Below are 18229 nucleotides of genomic sequence, written 5' to 3'. Positions count from 1 at the left end.
TCCGGGTACAGTAAATAAACGTTAACGCAACCGAAATCGAACCCTTTCGAGGACACCAAAAACCGCACAAAGGGAACTGCGGTATCACGTGCAAATCGAGGGGTTTCATTAATACGCCTTTGCTGTTTTGGCCTCAAGCAATTACCCAAAATTTTGGTATGTTTTCGTGGGGCAAAATGGGTGGCAGCATGTAGCAAGTAACAGATACAAGCCACCGACGCACAAAAACATACACTGAGAGAAAATCACTGGGAGAATGTTGGTAATAAAATCATTGAAAAATAATGTAGAGAAAAATGTATAAATCCAATAAAAAGGTAGCTACTGTATTCAGTTTTTCAGCTGTTTTGAGATTTTAAATAGTATTTATTGTTGAAATGATCTTAAAGTTAGTTAGTAATTCTTTAAATATTGTGGAGGTGACAAAATAACGGAAATCGGAATAAGTGAAGTATTTATTATATATCCAAAATTGCGTAAGAGCTTCAAAATATATAGTTATAAATGCTACTGAATGTTTGTTCCATATATTGTTTTGTACCATTTTGAATAACTTCTTACACCATTTTAGCTATATTTATGTATACATAAATTATTTGTATGTAAATATAATATCTTAGAGAATTTCCCCATTAAATGTATTTAAAAATCGACTTAACTTGCCTTAAAAAAAACACAAGAAGTAAGAAAAATTCTTGTTAACTTTGCATATATAACTTTTTTCTACTTTTCGTTTTCTCTTCTCTGAGTGCACTCCATTGGAACTGTTGCGTTAATGAACTTATGAGTGGAACATGGCGTACAGATACAGATACGCTTCGTACAGATACGCCTGCTGACGATACAGATACAGATGCAGATACGTTAGAACAGTGACCTACCAACCTACAAACCAAACGGGCAACAGTTTCGAGCCGCAACATCGAACATGTTTGGCCGGCAAACGGCAACGGTGACGTATGCGCAACGGGCCAACAGGGCGGGGGGTTGATATTGGTATTGTTGTCGGTCGGAGGCAGCAAACAGCGTCAAGTATTGGCGGCATCTTTTCGGGTTCTACGTATATTTTTTTTGTATATATACATATATATTTTTTTTTCTGTGCTGCTGAGAAAACAACACTTTTTTCGCGAAAGTAACGAACGTCGATGACGACGGAGACGGAGACGGAGACGCTGATGTTCGACGTCGCAACAACGTTCTGGCCGTGCGAGTTAATTTCGCATTTTCGCTCACTCGCTCGGCAACGCTGCTGCTGGCTGCTCCTCGTGTGCGCTCCCTCGGTTCGTTCCGATTTTCCGCCGCTTTTCCGCCATACGGATTTTCCGCGATCCCGCCTCGCGGATAAAGAAGCCGGCGGACGACCATATCAGACGCGTGAATATTATCATCGAATGCAAAGTGTTCGCGGCGAGGTCTCAACAAAATAAGCAACGCAAAAAGTAAATAACAAAAGATCATAAAGCAAGTGTTTCTATATCTGTGAGAGTGTGCCAGTGTGAAGAAATAATAATAAAGTATAAAAAACCAAATAGAAAATTAAAGTTATAATACTCATCAAACAAAAATTGTGTAAACAAACAAGTATCTTTGGCCTTTAGCAGCTAACAACACCACAAAAATCCAGTCAGAAAGGTGCGTGCACAGAGAGAATAAATCCTAAGCTTACTTAAATAAATAATAAACACGGCCAGTTAAGTTTCGGCTAAGCAAATATTGCAAATATTGCAGTAACAAAAAAAAAATGTACGAAGCTGAAAGACGGGGAATTTATTTTGGTTTTTTTCGGTCTTTTTGGCGGCGGAAACAACGTCCGATTTTATTGGATATACAGCTCTATATGTCTGCCGCCTGCATTTGGATCCAATATATAAATATATGCGTGCCTTTGGGGGGCGGGCAGCGGGGCGTTTTTGTATACACCACAAAGAACCAATTCGTATTTATAAGATTTTATTTAAATATTCAAATATTCAGTTGTTAACGGCTCGTTAAAGCAAATTGCAGCCTTCTTGGCCAGCAGAAACTAAAGCAGAAAATAACATATTCGTCAGTGCTTCGATCCATTATGCTCGATTTGGATTTGTAAGTTTTAAAAAAGAAAAGAAATTAATAAAAATGAGAGAAAAGTTCACAAATTGAGATGGCAAGACACGCGGTCTATTATATAGAAAATCCCAAATACAAAATAATCATTAAAAATTCCAAAGAATTTGCCAAGTAAGCGCCAACGACAACAAATGTGCTGCTCATAAAACACAAAAATATATAAAGAGTTCAATTTTTGATAAAATGAGAAATGAAACTGCACGAGAACCGACACACTGAATACCCTGGCAAGACACTTGAAAAAAGTTTATAAATTTGGTATCTGCTTATGTCAAAGTCGGCATTTATCTCGGTTTTCTAGACACTTCTTATCAGAGTTGAGAAATGTGAAATATATGGACCCTGTTATAGAATCTTCATACTCATAAGACTCTCAACCTCGAACTGACACTTTAAGATAAAGTTTCCTGCTTCAAATAGAGACGTAGTTTAAAGCAGTTATTATATACATATATGTATATTTACATTAAAAATAATGTATCTCTTTACGCCCCCTTTCAGCTGAGGTTCAAAGATATGCTTTTGCCTTTTTTATTTCGTTATTAATAACCTTATTAAATGCGAATTTGCAGCTGTGCCTTATTGACATTTCAAACAAATCTTATCTTATTAAATGGTGGCAAACACAAACATTTAAGGCCATAGTTGGTGTGAGTATTTGCCATAAACAGCAACTTTATCATCTTACCTTGTTTGGCAGGTACAAATAATATTAAATTCTCATTAAACTGTGACTCGAACTGCGAAAGGTTAGAGTTTAAATAACATAAGCAATAGATTCTTTTATGAAACATTTAATTTCAAGGTGGGAAACTAAAATGAATTTGATTTGTATAGAATGGAATATAGATAGAAATAGTCTAGGCTTCTTCATTTATTAATAATAATCCTAAGCTATTAATAATATACCTAACACGTATTTTAAATATTATAATTAACAGCTTCTTGATTGTTTAAACAATACAAATATGTTTTAGTCCCAAAAATCTTCTAACACCTTAATTCATAACCTCTTTTTTAAAGAATATGCCACCAAACGAACACAAAAACCTAAATATTTTTAATAATACCAACAAAATTGATCGACTCATTTATTATTTAACTAAATAGGGTTGTTTATTTAACTAAAATAAACCCCAAAAATCCCCTTACATCTTAAATTCTCATCTCTATTTCGGGGAATATGTCACAAAACTGACACAGAACTATAACAGACTGTCCGCAGGGTATTGAAACGTGTTGGATTCCTTGTCCAAAAAAAGTATTTTCATGGCCAGAACGTGCTGGGAATTGTCACCCAGAGAAAGGGAAAGGCAAATGGAACCGGGCCTATACAGGGGTAAACCTCATCCTCCTCCTGTTTTTCCCGCCCAGCTTTTCCTGCCCTTTGCGGTTGTCAAACCAATTTACTTAACCCCCATTCAAACTAAGGCACCAGCGATATGGCAATTACAACCGATACAGCAATAGAAACAGTCACCAAAAAAACAGCAACTGAAACAGAAACTCGAACTGAAACCGAGATGGAAATTTAAAGAATTGAACCTGAACAGGGAAATGCGAGGGGAAATTAGTAGGAAAAGGGCTGTGTACGTGCCTCAAATTATATCGCCTGCTGCTGCTGCCTGACAACCAATTTTCGAGGGACACAACTCGGAAAAGCTGAGACACACAGAGAGAGACAGATGAAGGCATTTGCATTTGGTAAATCAATTACACACCAATAGAAGGGTTTGGGAATGGGGATTTTACTCCACAGCCCAAGGTCATTTTCCGGGGGGGATAGGATAGAATAGCCCTGCACTTCACACGTTTGCACCCATCAATCAGGCAACCGGGGGGGATATAGTATATCCAGATATATGTCTGGGGTAACAATTACAATCTACTACTCGATTGGTTTATGGCTAATCCCAGAGACAATGCCAGCCAACAATCCATCCATCCATCCATCCATCGCATAGCTGCCGGCCAGGCCTGGCCTGGTTAGCCATGTTGGCCATGTTGGCCATGTTGGCCATGGTAAGCTGCTTCTTTGGCCATTTCGCAGCTGACAAATGTCAGGGATGATGCCATCGTACGACCCCGAACTTCCAATTTCCCAGGCTACGCCTTTACGAGTGCAGTAAAAAGGGGGGAGTGGTGTTTGGGAAAATGGGAAAGCTCTTCTAAATATAAACGCAACCCACGAAAAAGGTGAAAATACATCGGTGGGGAGTGTAAATAAATCCCTGACAGAAATAAAACATATTTTTTTGTGATGGATTAATTCATGCATTCCACTGATTACCTTCACAAATGAAATAGATAGAGTAATCCCACTTAATGCCCTCAGTGATAAAATCTAATGAGCATCTGTGCTATATACTATTTTGGGATTCTCTTTCTGAATAGTAGGGCATTAAATATTCACTATAAGAAACCTCCAAATGATTCTTACTCAGCGCAAATCGAAAACGAAAACGAACTTGTCAAACTGCATTTACTTGAAAAATGAGAATGACTTGAAATGGCATCAAAGAGTCGTTAACCAGACAGAGAGAGAGAAAAGCCACTCAATTGGATTTGCTGTTGAAAATCACAACCGAATTTTCCAGCAAAACAATTAAAATTTTGTTTCGCCTGCAGAAAAGTGTATTTGGGTTAATCAAAACTCGAGTAAAATGTTGCCCCTAAGCAATTTTTAATTGCTGCGGAGAGGGAGTTGAGTTCGAGAACTTTTGCATAATCGCATAATTCCAAAATCGATGAATATATATATATATATATATATATGTAAGTTGAAGCGAGGGTAGCTACATTGAGCGACATTTTCATAAAGATTTATTTTACCGATTGCTGTCTAGACTTGGCTGTTAGAAATACCTTAGACTATATTACTTTTATCTTGATTTAGAGGGAGCAAATATGAGAAACGTTTTGATCCTATTATGAAAATATTCCGTTTAGATTAATGACCTCGTTTAAAAACAAAAACGAATAGAAATTCGAGTAGCACGCAATATGAAATGAATTCACGGCATATTAGCCATATTTTCCTTTTTGTTATAAAGACATTATGAATACATATTTTCGCATTATTAATCATTTGCTTTGATACTATGCAAAAACGAGAAAAGAGACTTAGGGAAGCCGAAGTCTGAATAACCTTGCAATTTGTTAAGGAGATCAAAACTTAAGTCGATCATAACTCAGTCAAAAATGCATTAATTTCGATTCGGAAAGCTGCTCTATTCTAGGTTTTATTAGGTTAATAAATTTGTATACTTAATTTATAATTTAAAAAAATCAAAATTTTTGGACTATTTTAATGATGTAGCATCATACCTTTTTTGGAAAAAATTTAACAAATTAAAAAAAAAAAATTTTTTTGCTTGAACTTGGCCAGATCGATTCGGATTTCGATTCCGATCAAGAATATATATGATTTATAGGGTCGGAAATGACCCCTTCACTGTGTTACAAGCTTCTGACTGAAATTATAATACTCTAAAAGGGTATAAAATAGTCTTCGATTAGCATACATGGCGTATACTTAACGTTAAACCCCTTAAATTACGTATACGCCAAGTGGGTCTTAAGGAAGAATAGTTTAAAAATGTATAAAGATAAGAAGTTTCAGGTTTAAATCAAGTTTAGCAATTTAATTACAAAATAGAATCGAAAAGATTCAAAAATTCAATATTTATCTATATTTTTATATGACAGTTTTTTATGTAAGTCAATGATTAAAAAATTCATAACTAAGCCAAAACAGTTTTAATTTTGATTCGGAAAGCTGTTCTATATTTGTTTTTATTTGTTTAATAAATCTGCATACTCAATTAACAATTTTAGGGAAGTTAAATTTTTTGGAATTTTTTTTGAATTTTTAACAATTTATAAAATGTAGAAATATCGAAAAATTTTCTAAAATTTTTTTTTTTGATTGATTCTGATCAAGAATATATATGATTAATAGGGTCGCAAATGACTCCTTCACTGCGTTACATGCTTCTGACTAAAAGTAAAATACTCTGCAAAGTATAAATATAAATAAAAATAAAAAAAAATGTGCAAGTTTATAGTAGAAATGAAATATAAGATTTAGCACCAGCAAATGCCAAAGAAAAGGACTCTTTTTCTCAACCGAAAACCTTTCTACCGTTGACTTGGCAACTATTTATCATCGCTCGTTACCTTCGGCCAGAATTAATTCACTTTTGTGCATTTCCACGCTGCATTCTTCTCGAGATTCTTTCAGCAAGAAAAACAAGGAGGCAAGAAAAAAGGCAGAGACCAGAACTTATGTTCAAGTAAGGAAAAACTTTTATTCCGGCACGAGTTCAGAACACAAAAGTCGAAGAAAAACAAAAAAAAAGTTTTGGAGTTGAGTGTGGAACTTGGCGATTTCCCCCGCCCTTTATTCTTCAGGAACTGACCACAAGGATTTCAGCAAGTCCTGGGCTGTCACTGCCGCAAAATTCAAAATGCCCAATGGGGCATTAATTAATTCCATAGTCCACGGCTGTCAATTTTGAAGTATTTACATAAATTTGACATTAATAAACCACGAGCATAACGCCGGCAGGATAGCAAATTGAGTGTGAAATTTTACGCGCCATTTAGCAGGACTTCCTCCAGGACCTGGTAGGGTACAGAAGAGAACCTCCCCTGATTCTTTTAAGGTGAAATAAGTGGGATATGGGGCACACAGTCGACACTTGGCGTAAAGCATTTAACTTGGCTGTCAATTGCCTAGAAATAAATTATGAACACGCCCACGTGCTCCCACCTCCCAGGCGGAGGGCGGGGTAAATGGAACCAGGCCAAAAGTGAAGCGAAATAGACATGTTCTTCGTCCTTAGGCAGACTTTCTGGAATTATGCTGATATGTACGCACATGTATACATAATTTTTGCCAAAGAAAAGCGCTTAAGCAAGTGCCTGCCGTCTGCCAAGCTGCTTTTCCTTCATTTTCATCTTCTACGTTTTCGTTTTTCCGGAGCCAAAGAGTTTCGTTCTCACTTAATTGTTGTGCCACATCCTCCGGTATATATGTATATATATCCTCTCGTTTCATATCACATAAGAGGAATTCATTGCGGGATGTAGCAACTTGAAATTATTTGTGCAAATTTCTGCGAGGGCATCACAAAAATTAAAAGGATTTTGAGGCAAACAAATCTCGTTTATCCTGCGGGGAATACTATATTCTCATATACATATATATAATTCCACGGGGTTTATGCTGTGTCACCATTTTGCCCACACACAAAAGCCCGAATATATTAACCAAATTCAATTGATTGTGGTTATTTTTTCGAATTTTTGGTGTAAATACCAGAGGGTTAGATGCATTTTAGAATAAATGCCTACAAATATTCATATTTTTTAGCTAAACCATTTGAAATGCAAATATTGTTAAAGTGCCGACAGAAATTGGAGCTATTAAAATGCAGCTCCATTTATTGGTTTAATTTCATATTGCAAATAGAGAGCAATTCGAATTGCAGTAAATTCTAGGATTTTGTAAACATAAATTATTGTTTAGAGTTTTATTTACTTTAAAAATGAATAAAATCTGACGTTTTTCTTGTAATTGTACTACTTTTCAAGAGTAAATTCTTAGATAAAGATTGTAGCTATTGAGCTGTAAACATAAATACATCTTTATAGTTTTATTCACTTTAATAATTAATTAAAACATAATGGCATTCCCAGAATTTAATATTAAAAATTCTTTTGAATTTCAAGTTAGGAAATAGCTGGCTTAATATCATAAAAATAAAAGTAATTATTTCTATAATATTCTTAGTTAAAAATCATTATTCCCAGAGGCTTTTTGGAGGTTTTCTTTATACTTCTTTTTAGAGCTCTAACAATATCGAATTCTTTTTAAATATATTTCTAAAAGTAACCTATTTATTAGCACTAAATATTCCTTGAAATATTCCCCATTTCCCAACCTATTCCCCTTTTAGAGTAATCAAGAAAATGTCTTTGCTTAAACACAACTATTTCATACATATATTAACAAAAGGCAATATATGTTTACTCGGGATAATCAAAGAATAAAAATAAATGTAGGGGCCAGAGAGTTTCATTTCAATATTGATATATATGCATATATGTAGGTATATATCGGATGGGATGAATACATTTTTCCCCCGACACTTTCACCGGCCGATGGTCCAATAATAATAATAAGAAATATTCGCTTTGGCATATTGCAGCCATACATATGTAAATATGCGCCCACAGCTGTGCCAGGATGTGTAAATAAGCGCGTTAGACTTAAAAAAAAAAAAACGTTGACAGGAACGACAAGGATGATGGAGAAAAGGAGGCTTCTGCTCCTGACAGGATTGCGCCTTACCTTACCTTTTATACATTACTTTTTTGACGCCATGGCCGTCATCTTGGTCTTATTGCGAGCATTTTGTAAATGAATAGGAGCACACACACAACACACTTTATGTTTGTTTACAATTTTTGGTTCTTCTCTTCTGTCGGCACATTTGCATGTGTGTTTATATGGGCCCAACACACACACACACACACTGAGACACGTGTTTATTTGTTATTGTTAACCTTACCTCAAACACACTTTTATGACATTCAATGGCAGACTTTTCCCCGTGCCGTGCCACGCGGCGTATGCGTAATTATGTCGATGACGTCACAAGACGTCAAAAAAAGAAAATACAACCAGGCAAAACCATCAAAGTTCCAAGTTAATTTCCATCTCTTACTCGTAGTTTTTAGCCAGAACTTCCTTTTACTTTCGCAGCGAAACTTCAAAGCCATTTTCCGTTGATGAATGAAAACTTTTAATGTTGTCGGCTTTTGCGGCGTCGAGGAAACCCTTCAGATACCGAAACCAAGGGTAGTAGGAGGGGAGGAGGGGAGGGAGCGGGGATGTCGCTGAATTTTCAATATAATTTTCCCATCATTTTGCACGAAATTGAAAATTTACGCCCAACTTTATTTTCGGTTTTAATTTGTGTGTGCTGCCAGGCAGGCAGACAGTCAGTTGCCTGCCCGAATTTCAAGGCTCAGCTGAGACACACCCTGTCGTAAACAGGGTGTCCCAAAACGAGGAACATAAATCTTTATCTTATCAAAAGTATTTTAGCATATTAAGCCAGCAGCCTTAAAAAGAAAATTACACAGAAATTTATAGAGTTTTTGAATGGCTTTAAATGGTTTCTAACAGTATGAAATTCATTTATTTTAAAGCTGCGAATTAAGGTTAAAAACATTAGGCTTATAAAGGGGTTCCACTTAATGAGATGTCTTAATATGATTTATAAAATTATTATTTAATATTTTATTTATTAAGGTTTTCATATTTCTTACTTTGTTCTTATTTCTTTACTTATAAAAACTAAAGTTTTCAATTTAGATAATTGAATGATGGAACTTTCTAGGATTCTTCTGAAATGACTATGGTTTTCAAAAACCTATAAAAAGATGTCTTCAAATATGCTTAAAAATTTTGTTTTAATTATATTAGTTAGTGTTATTTTGTTTTTTAAGCAATGTACAATTTTTTAGAATAATTTGGTACACCTTTTGAGATTTTAAAGAACCCTAGGGATTCATTCAGCAGTTCCTTATATTTATTACCATATTTTCCCCGCATAATATTCATAAATGTTTTAATATTTATGTTATTCCACAATAAGAAATAATTATATGTTTATAATTATATAATTATAATAGATATATTTTCTGAATTTAGAATTAATTAAAATAATTAAAATCAGAATAAATATCATTTCACTTTAAACCCAAACTCCCTGCAATCAATCAGATTTATTACTTCTACCCTTCGATCAAAACCACAAATTCCTAAAAAAAAAAATAAAAAATGACCTCAAATTTTGCACTTTCTTGGCCAAGATATTTTTTCTCAATGTATCTCAACCTATATATGCGTGATTATTAAAATATTGCACACATCCGTAGGGGTAAACGAGTCGAGGGAGCCTAAATTTATGTTCAATTGTAATCAGATTGATTCCCTACCCGAACCGGGAGGAGGAGGTGTGCAATTTGTATAATTGATTTAAGATTGCGTGTGCCTGGGAGTCGCGGATATAGCTCTTAATTGGATAAAACTCCTGGCTTATCCCCGACCCTCCCTCCAATGCCTAAAGAAAATAGGTTAGCGAAATTCATTGGAATTTCACTAGAGCAAAATCTACATAATAAACCTACATAATAATTAGTAAATGTTGACGTGTGGCTGGCTGGCTGGCAGTCTTGATTCGTGACACATTTTTGTTTTCATTTTCAGTATTATTATACTGCTGTTTTTGTGGGTCTTTTGTTTGGGAAGTCCCGAGACTTTGAGTCGAGGCAACGATAAGGCACGTCTGGAATTGGGTCGTGTTTTGCTCGAAATGTTCATGGCGAAACTTTCCCTTTCCCCTGGCCTGTGTTGCCGCCTTTTTCCGGCTTTCCCGGCAGGTTCGCACTTTTATTAGCCCCTGGCATGAAATTCCTCTGACTTTGACCGAAGTTACTGCTCCACTTTCCCTCTCTCTGTCCGGACCCATTGCCACTTTCCTTGGGCTTTGACTCCCGACTATGATGAAACAAACAATAAAATGTGACATTTCCCTGCCGAAAAATTATTTGCTTTCCGCTGTAGGTCGCGGACAATTGTTTGCTGGTCGTCGAAAATGGAGGGAAATGAGGCCAGGACGAACCCTTTTTTGGATAGAGAGTATACTTTTAGGCGCTAAAAAGGACACACAAGGGGCGAAAAGCTAAAATAAAGCTTAGCACTTAAGGGATTCGGATTGTTGTTCATTTGACGTTTCATTGATGAAACCTTTTTTTTGGTAAATGAACAATTTGACATTACTCATTTGTTTTATGTTAATGGAATTTCCTTTTAACCTTTCTGGCATTCCCTTTTAACATATATAATCAATAATTAACGTAATGAAATATGTTTATATCTACAAGTATAATACAGTAATATCAGTAAATTAAGTCAAATTCTTTTTGTGACATCAAAAGATGAATTTATAACTAAGAGAATAATTAAATGATGGCAACCAAAGTAATTCCCTTTGATTAATGTTTCTTAGCTGAAAATAAATGCAATCAATTTGCAGTCTGACATTTAAACAACATATATTTTATAACTTCAACCACTTTTTGCACAATTATAAACTACTTTAGAGACCAATCTCCTTTTCTCATTTCCTAATGGCTTCCCCAAAAAATTAAGCTCAAAGTCAACACACGATATAATTGAACGTAAACTCTCGTTACGAACTTTTGCTCGCTGCAAATGCAATTGAAAAAGTTACTCACAAATCTAAATACAAAAAGAACTACTTTTGTGAAGCTATTTTCTGGACATAGGAGGGGTTGTAATTAAATTGCCCAACAAAAAAGCAACGAACTTGAAATGGAAACTCAAAGCGTTTGCAGTGTTGCCTTTCGACACGAAAGCAATTTCAGAGCCGCCTTTTGTTGTGGCCATCCATTAAATATGAAACATGAAAACTAAACAAGCGAAGCACTTCAATGGGTGTGTGTGTTTTTGGTGGAAAATAACTTTTGCAACATTTGCGGTCGTAATAAATGCATCATTGAAAAGAGTGCACCTTTTGCCCTGCATCGATGTATATATTGAATAGAGGAATGAAGCCAGCCCTGCTTTTCGCCACTCGATGTGGAGTTCGGAACCTTTTGCAAGCACTTTCCCTGACCTGACCCGATACACACATATATATAATTTCCCCCATGCAACTTTCGGACCCGACTTCCGTGAGATACGGATCACGGATGCCACGTAAAAAAGTTACGGACTTCGGTGGTCCCGAGCCGCAGCTTGAATAACTTTAATAACAACGCATATTGGGGCTCAGTTTCATGGTCTGGATTTTTGTGCAAAAACTATGTTGGTGCGTGTTCTTCTATCTATGTATGTATATAGGCCAATTATCTGATAGAAAATGTGCATAGAATGGATAGACAAATTGGAATCCGGTGAAGCGTGTGCAACAGTTTCCAGTTTCCACAGAGAACATAATATCTAATACCTAATTACAAAAGAAATCAGGCATCAGCCATGTAATTTTTCATCAATTATAATACATGAAATAGTTCCGATACATTTATCCGGAATTTAAAAATAGCTAATTCTTGCTTTTTGGAAATTCCTCTTCAAAATCTGTCTAATAGGAATAAAATGTTTAAGATGTATTATTATGAAAAGGGTTTAATTTTAACTTACAAAAATAAATAGCATACTTTTTGACGCCTCTTTCAAAGGTTTCAATATCCCAGTGTTTTCCTTTATATCTTCTATATATTTGTTTTTTATTTGAATGATTTAATAATATAAGTATACGAAACATTTTAAACCCGCACTTCTTTCAGTGTAAAATATTCAACAAAATACCTTTGCTATCTCAGCCTGGTTGCTCGATAAATGAACAAAGAATTGTGATGCTCCACATACCGTGTCTCTGTTGATATTGATTAGGCGTACGAACCTGATAAATTCACGAGTCTTGTAAATTAGAGAGTTCTTGCAATTTCTATGGCTGTTCGTTCTGGCAAACAATGGGCTCTGGGTAAAAATGAACGTGCCACGACTCCACTGTGTTCCCTTGAGAACTCCACCCCCAAATCCTCAATCCTCCTCCTGGCTTAAGGACCTGTCCCACTCACCTCTGTCTGGTCTGTGAAATACCCTTTCCTTCTCGTCAAAGTTGCATTTTTTTTGTACGTGTTGAACAGCATTTGTGGTTATCCATCCAGTTGGTGTTGGAAAATTGAATTTAAATTGAAAATCGAATTAAGGTACTTGTTCTGTGATTTATTTAATTTATGTGATTCAAATTAGGTTAGTAAGCGGATAAATGAAAGTAATACTAATTGAATTAGGGTTGATATTGTATATATTGAATCTATTTTAATCAACTGAGGCTTGGAGTTATTTTATTATTTCCCGTAGAAATGTGATTAGTTTTCTCCTTAATTAAAGCTACAACTCTACAGTATGTAAATTGAACATATCACAAGGCTTTAAATAAATTATTTATAATTATTTAGAACAATTCAATCGTATTGTTTCGGGATCACAAATACATAGTTGATGAACTCTCCTTCCATTTACACGAGAAATTGAATTGAATGGATTTCCTGCTTAAATATGCATAGAAACTACCGTACACTAACATTCCACTGAATATTTTGGCATTCAATCCCCTCCCCAGAGGTCAAAATCGCGGAAAATGGTCAAAAAAAAAGGGGTCAGCGAGAGTGACCAATTGCATATTGAAAGGGCATTTCCGCTTCGTTGGCTCGCCGCCGATCCAAATGGCATTCTTGTACTTGATGCTTCCATTTTTTTTCTATATACTTTCTTGTCGTCCCCCCGTGAATTCAGCTCCCTTTTTATACGCAGGACGAGGACGAGGACGAGGACGACGAAGCCAGGACTAGAGCATTTCGTTAGCTTCAAACGAGCATTTCGGGCCCGCCAGCAAAAAGCTGTTCATAAATTGCATGTTGGCTTTTGTGTTGGCATGTCCGCATGTCCCGCCCCCCCCAAATCCCGGCCAGTCTCCTCCATCTAAGTGGATATGTGCCGGTGTGTACTCCATTTGGTTTTTTAATAGACCCTGCTCGCATTTAAACTGTTATGCTTGGCCTGGTCTCTGGTCTGCTCTGGACTTCTGCTTGCTTCTGTTGTGGGCACAAAGGACCCTTCTCCTGGCTTTATCGTTTAAGCCAAATCAGTGTCGAGCTTTGCCACACATTCTCCTTGGCTCCACTCCGCAGGGATTGGAGTGTGTGTGGGGCATCGATTGTTGAGGTAGCCGTAGAGCAGCTAACTTTAGTATAAATTTACAATTTAAACTCCTGCCCAATGGGATGTGCACACCATCAATTTCAGGTAATTCCCCCATGCGCCTTGTGGGCGTTTCTGGTCGGCAATTAGCGCCATCAGGAGGACACATATTAATCGCATTCGCGCAGCGAATGTAATTAAAAACAAGTTAATTAGTTAAGGTGTGTGGGCTAAAAGGTAAATCATTTTATGAGTATACTAAAAACAAGGTGCTAAGTTAAGGTACATTTGCAAGAGACATTTAAAACGCAATTAGGGGAATATATATATGAAATATATTTACATATCGATTAATAGATTTCTATAATATTTAATAGTACAGTTTATAAACAAAATCCCTGCAAAAGACAGGCTAATCTTATATGTATATTAAACAGATATCAAGTCATAGAATTATTGAAAGAATTGAATAAAATAAGATTCCAACTTACTATAAAATATTTGATACTTTTAATACGTTTTCCAATACGTTTCCCCAAATTAATGCCCACTCAGCAACCTTAAAAAGAAGCATATCATAAATTAAATTAATTAATACAAACTCAATAAAAAACTTGATACCTTTTTATTGAAGCACCAAGTAAACTTTAAGCACAGGTAAAAAAAAATTTGGTAAAACCAAATTCCATATACATTTATACATTCGGTACATTCACATTTATGAACCATTACCAATCTCATTTTTGGCCAAATGCTAAGTGGCGTGGGCCGATATTCGATGGCAGCCCGAGTGCTAAGTGATTTATATTGACGATTAGAATCGAACATGGAATAAAAACAAACACATCAAGCCATATTGTATTAGTAGTGTTCGAAGTGCAGTCGACGGGTAACGATAACGTCTATATCGCTCCCATTACGGAATGACAAATGACGTGAAGATACGAGGGTGTTTTTTGAACATTAGAGAATAATTTATTACTATTCGAAGATATCTATCGGTCCAAGTAGGGCCTATAAAACCATAGTTCTCAAGATAAAGCAAAAAGCTTTAAAGGATATACATTTGAAACGATATCTTGGAACTAGGTAAGAGCAAAGTAAGAGGCTTTACTGTAATGATTATTATTTATAACACGTAAAACATTGATTTCCCCTTGACTCTCCAGGGTATTGCCATAGCTCAAGCTCACCTCAACTCTCCAGAGTCTCGTTAACATTATATAAAGGCGCAGTTATTTGAGCTTTAACATCCTGTAATGTAAGGAAATGCTATAATTTATTCAAAACTAAACATGTGTCAAGCAAATTACATTTATAATAACCTTCAGTGGCATTCAGTGGCCGCAGTTATAATTGAACAATTAGCAAAAACAAGACATACAATAACAATAACGGCAAACCGAAAATTGCAATTCAATCATAATGAAATAAAATGCCAGGCAAACAAATTACACAATTAGCATCTGAGGCAACAGTAAACAAGTGGAAAATTCTAGCCAGCATTTCACGTTAATGAGAGTGAAGCGCCTGCAGTTGCCAGCATTTCGCAGAATTCAACTTTGGTGGCATTAACTATTCATTAATTAAAAAGCCACAGCAGTCCTCCCTCCCAGTAGTGCTGTGTTAGTTGTTGCAATTAAAATAAATTTATACCGGAAATTAAAAAGTTCACCCAACCCGCTGTATTGTTTGCTGACGTTCAAATCAAATGGTTTTCTGCTGACTGCAACACATGACGTATACGCAATGCGGTCACAGTTATTATTGGGTTTTGGCCAAAACACGTAAGAGAGAGACAGAGAGACACTACGGGGAAGTACACGCTTTCAAGTGTTTATTAGAACTATTTCCTGCGGTCCCTGCGGTCGCTCATTGTTGTTGCCTTGTCCTGCGTCCTGCCTGTTGGGTGTTAGTTATTAGTGCAGTTCGTCCTTTGGCTTCTGTTTGGTGCTTTTCCAGTTAGTCGCTGCTGCTGCGGCTGTTGTGTCAAGTGTTGCTGACAAATTTTCCCCCACATTCTATAGTATTTTTATGAAACTAAAACTAGGAGTATATAAGGATATGATGGGTTCTTTGAAATAAGCAAATACAGATCTTTTTCTAAGTAAAATATTTTGTTAAAAGTAATTAGAATGAACATCATTATTTAAAACTTAAATTCTGATAATTTAAGAGCATTAAAAATTAATTAAGAAACCTATAAATGTTAGCATATGATGGGTTCTTTGAAGTATGCAAATACAGATCTTTTTCTAAGTAAAATATTTTGTAAAAAGTAATTTAAATGAACATTATTAATTAAAACTTAAATTCTGATAGTTTTAGAGCATTAAAAATAAATTGGGAAACCTATCAATATTAACCTTAAACCCTGAAACAACTTAGTAAACACCAGCAACTTATTTTAAAGTACAATTTCCAAGCAACTTCTTGATCAACTAAAAGCTTTCCCCTTGAAATATGCTCCACTTTAGTTAATCACCGGGTATTTCATAGTCGAATCACTCAACTATAACATTTTAGTACCCAGTTCTTCTCCTTCCGATGTGGCATTGTTAGCTGCAGTTGTTCTGGCCGCGTTTCGGCACATTTGTTAGCGACCTGAAAATAGTTCAAAGGCGAAAAACTCACCTGCAATTGGCGCTGGCTGGCAGGCACCGCAGGCAACATTTCGGCTTGGTTTCATTAATTTGCATATTTAGCAAAGTCACTCGAGTTCCCCGCCATCCATCTTGCCCCGGCACTTTCAATTTCCCTCAGCTTTTCCGCACTTTATTTTTAGTCAGCCAGCCAGCTAACTGCACTTGGCGCTCATCAAAATTCACTGTCGGAAATGGGTCTGCTATGGCTGCCAAAGGAAATCTGCACTTGACTCCGTTTCTGTGTTGTACTTGGCCATTAGAAAGCTACACGGGTATAGATATATATGTTACTTAGATATACAAACAGAGATGGATAAATAACAACAGGCTGGGGCAAGGGGTAGGCAATATATGCCGGATGGTCGGAAGCAGATTGCTTTCTGCACTGCGGCATCAGCTTATGCAAATGTGAGGAGCAAACTATCTATCATAGGTCAGCAGATTATGCTAATGCTTAATATGAGGACAGAGAGAGTCAGGGAGAAATATTTGATTCCCTCAAATAGGATTGCAAGTTTCTATATATTTCAACAGCTTAGGCATATATATTTGGGCCAGAAAAGAGTCATCGCTCTGACAAAGCCAATTAGGGGATGGTTGAGCAAAGACATCATAAGATACAATTCCTTATTAATAGCATTTTGTGTGATTAATTCAATTTTAATTAGCATTTTCAGCTAATGAATCATGATATATTCTTGAACATTTTCACAACATTTTCAGGTGATTATTTAGATTATTATTTAAGTAATGAACTTTGTAATAACTTATACTTAGTAACCGAAATAAAGTGATAATTGATACTTTGCAATTGTTTCTTTATAAAAAAATCAAATAATATCGAGAGAAGCTTCTATATGTAAATTAATTTATCAAAATGTTCATCCACAATCAATGTAAATATTGATGAGTCCTTACAAATTCTAAAGTACCTACAAATGGCTTATAAGATTCAAATTAAATGACGAACAAGCTGAAATCTCTTTGAAAGTTGTGAGAGAAAAACTTTCCAACTTGTGTATGTTTGCCTGAAGAAGACAAGGATTCGATGGCAACTGCATCTTTAACCAATTTTGGATGCACAACGAAAACAATTATCATTGAATTTTCACTTGATCCTCTCTGCCATCTTGCCCTTAATGCCATTCCACCGTTTCCGTTTCCGGTTTCATGTTAACCCGAAATCAATTATTCTCAGCTCGTTTAAATCATTTTAATTATTAATTGAGTATAACGAAGCGAAGGAAAAGCCGCTTAAAGAAAAGCGTAGCGGAAATGCAAATTTACTCAGATGCCGGTTGAATTCTTGATTACTTGACTTGCATTACAAATTTTTGGTTGGGCCGAGATTACGACAAGTGGGGAAGAAAGAAAACTTTGCTGGCCAAAACAAACTTGAAAGTTCGAACATGAAAATGCAATTCGACGCTTTTCCAACCCGTTTAGTTGGTTAAATCAGCTTAAACCGATTTCCCGGCCGAGTCCCAAGTCCCGAGAATGTGGCAACACAAGGAAACCCATAATCGGATTAGAGTTTGCCAAAGTTAAGGTAAACCAAATGATTACCCCCCAACAAAAAAACTAGCCGGAAAAACAGTTGGGAAATTCGCCTTCACCACACACATGGCACTCTGTCAGCTGGCTGATCAGAGAGAGACAACTTCGC

At 36.0% G+C, this 18229-nt stretch overlaps 1 protein-coding gene across 16 annotated transcripts in view; it reads left to right on the top strand.

Annotated features, from left to right (window-relative positions):
• The first annotated feature begins 988 nt into the window (after positions 1 to 988).
• KCNQ (KCNQ potassium channel) overlaps positions 989 to 18229 on the top strand; it is a 46894-nt gene continuing 29653 nt past the window's right edge. For all 16 annotated transcript variants that reach the window (XM_086827701.1, XM_086827699.1, XM_086827684.1 and 13 more), the window contains exon 1: positions 989 to 1635. The gene's annotated coding sequence lies outside the window, so the exon portion shown is untranslated. The remainder of the gene's footprint in view (positions 1636 to 18229) is intronic.

This window comes from Drosophila serrata, unplaced genomic scaffold, assembly GCF_035046125.1.
Source record: "Drosophila serrata isolate PLE 108 unplaced genomic scaffold, ASM3504612v1 contig_184, whole genome shotgun sequence".
NCBI lineage: Eukaryota > Metazoa > Arthropoda > Insecta > Diptera > Drosophilidae > Drosophila > Drosophila serrata.
This window is presented reverse-complemented; position numbering and strand designations above follow the sequence as displayed.